The following is a 2,463-nucleotide window of genomic DNA, read 5'->3' as shown; positions in this document are numbered from 1 at the left end:
AAAGAAATTCATGTGGGAGGATTTGTGGTGGAGAAGTGTGGGAAAACGGCTTGTCGTAGGATTTTAATTTGACTCATTCTAAGATATGTGCAAGTATTGAACAATATTTTTATTAAAATACTCATCATGTTTGACTTCAAGCTGTACTACAGAGCAATAGTAATAAAAGCTGCATTGTGATGGTATAGAAACAGACAGGGTGATCAATAGAATTGAATTGAAGATTCAGAAATAAACCCACACACCTACAGACATTTGATTTTTGACAAAGAAGGCAAAACTAAACAATAGGAAAAAGAAAGCATCCTTAACAAATGGTGTTGGTCTAACTGGCTGTCTGCATTTAGAATAATGCAAATAGATGTATATCTGTCACCCTGCACAAAACTCAAGTCCAAGTGCATCAAGACCTCAACATAAAACCTGATACATTAAATCTAATAGAAGAGAATATGTAGAATATCTTTGAACTCCTTGGCACAGGAAACAAATTCCTGAACAGAACACCAATAGCTCAGGCACTAAGATCAACAGTTAATAAATGGAACCTCATGAAACTGAAAAACTTCTGTAAGGCATAGAACACCATCAATAGGAGAAAATAGCAGCCTAAAGTTAGGGAAAGGACTTTCACTAATGCTACATCTAACATAGGGTTAATATCCAAAACAAAGAACTCAAGAAGTTAGACACCAACAACCCAAATAACACAATTTAAAAATGGAGTACAGAACTAAACAGAGAATTCTCAGCAGAGGAATCTCAAATGCTCAAGAAATACTTAAAAGTTCAATGCTCTTAGTCATTAGGGAAATGCAAATCAAAATAACTCTGAGATTCCACTTTACATCATCATAATTGTTAAGCTCAAAAACTCAAGGAACAGCACATGCTGTCAATCAGAATGGCTAGGATCAAAAACTAAATGGGCCGCACATGTAAAGGATATGGAGTAAGGGAATATTACTCCATTGCTGGCAGGAGTGCAAACTTGTACAACCACTCTGGAAATCAAGCGGGCCGTTTCTTAGAAAATTAGAAATAGTTCTACCTCAGCTATACCACTCCGGGGCATCCAAAAGATGCTCCACCATACCACAAGGACTCTTGCTCAACCATGTTAATAGTAGCTTTATTCACAATAGCCAGAAAGTGTAAACCACTGATGTCCCTCAACCAAAGAAGAAAATATGTTTCATTTACACAATAGAATAATGCTCAGTTATTAAAAACAAAAGCTATCATGACATTTGCAGGCAAGTGGATGGAACTAGAAAACATCATCCTAAGTGACGTAACTCAGACCTAAAAGTACATGCACTGTACTCACTAGTGAGTCGATATGAGCCTTTAAAGCACAGGATCCCAATGCTACAATCCACAGTCCCCCCCCCAAAAAAAGTCTAAATAACAAGGAGGGTCCAAGGGAAGATGCTTGAATCTCATTCAGAAGGGTAAATAAAAGAGGCATTGGAGGTGGATGGAGGGAGAGAGCTGTGTGGGTGATGGTATGGAGAGTGGAATTGCAAGGATGGGAGATCATATAGATGTAGGGAGAGCTAGAGAGAAAGGACTGGGAGAGTGAATAAAAATGGCGTGGGAAGGGGGCATCACTAAGACTTGCCTGAGATCAAGGATGAGGGAGGCTACAGGGAATCTATGAGAGATACTCTATCCAAAACTGCTACCAGTGGGGGATTTGGATCCTAAATTGGCCACCAGGCAGGACTTCCAGTGAGGAAGACACCAACTCACCCACAATCCTTTAACCCAAAATTTGTCCTACCAACAATATGTGCAGGGATAAAACTGATCAGAGACTGAAGGACTGGCCTAACTTGGAACCCATCCCATTGGCAAGCACCACTCTCTGACACTATTAATGACATTCTGTTATGCTTGCAGACAGGAGCCTAGCATACCATCCTCTGAGAGGCTCCACCCAACAGCTGACTGCAACAGATACAGCTACCTACAACAAAACATTAGACAGAGCTCAAGAAGCATTGTGAAAGAGTATGGGGAAAGATTGGGGGACCTAGAAGTTATGATGCTCCACAGGAAGATCAACAGAATTAACTAACCTGGACCCTTGGGGGTTCCCAGAGACTGAACCAAAGAGCATACACAGACTGAATCCAGGTCTCCCACAATATATATATCAGATGGGCAGCTTGGTCTTCATGTGGGTCCTCCAACAACAGGAGCAGGAGCTGTCCCTGACTTGTTGCCTGCCTGGAGATCCTGTTCTTCTTTTGCCTCTGTGTGAGAGGATGTGGCTAGTCCTGCACTTGAGGTGCCAGGATGAGTTGGTACCCAGGGGCGACCTCCCCCTTCTCAGAGGAGAAGGAAAGGCAGGAAGAGAGGATGATCTGTGTTATAGAGGGCTAGGAGGGGGCTGTAAATCGGATGTAAAATAAAAAGATAGATAGATAGATAGATAGATAGATAGATAGATAGATA

This window comes from Mus pahari, chromosome 4 (assembly GCF_900095145.1).
Source record: "Mus pahari chromosome 4, PAHARI_EIJ_v1.1, whole genome shotgun sequence".
Lineage (NCBI taxonomy): Eukaryota > Metazoa > Chordata > Mammalia > Rodentia > Muridae > Mus > Mus pahari.
The sequence above is the reverse complement of the archived record's forward strand: the minus strand, read 5'-3'. Positions refer to the sequence as shown.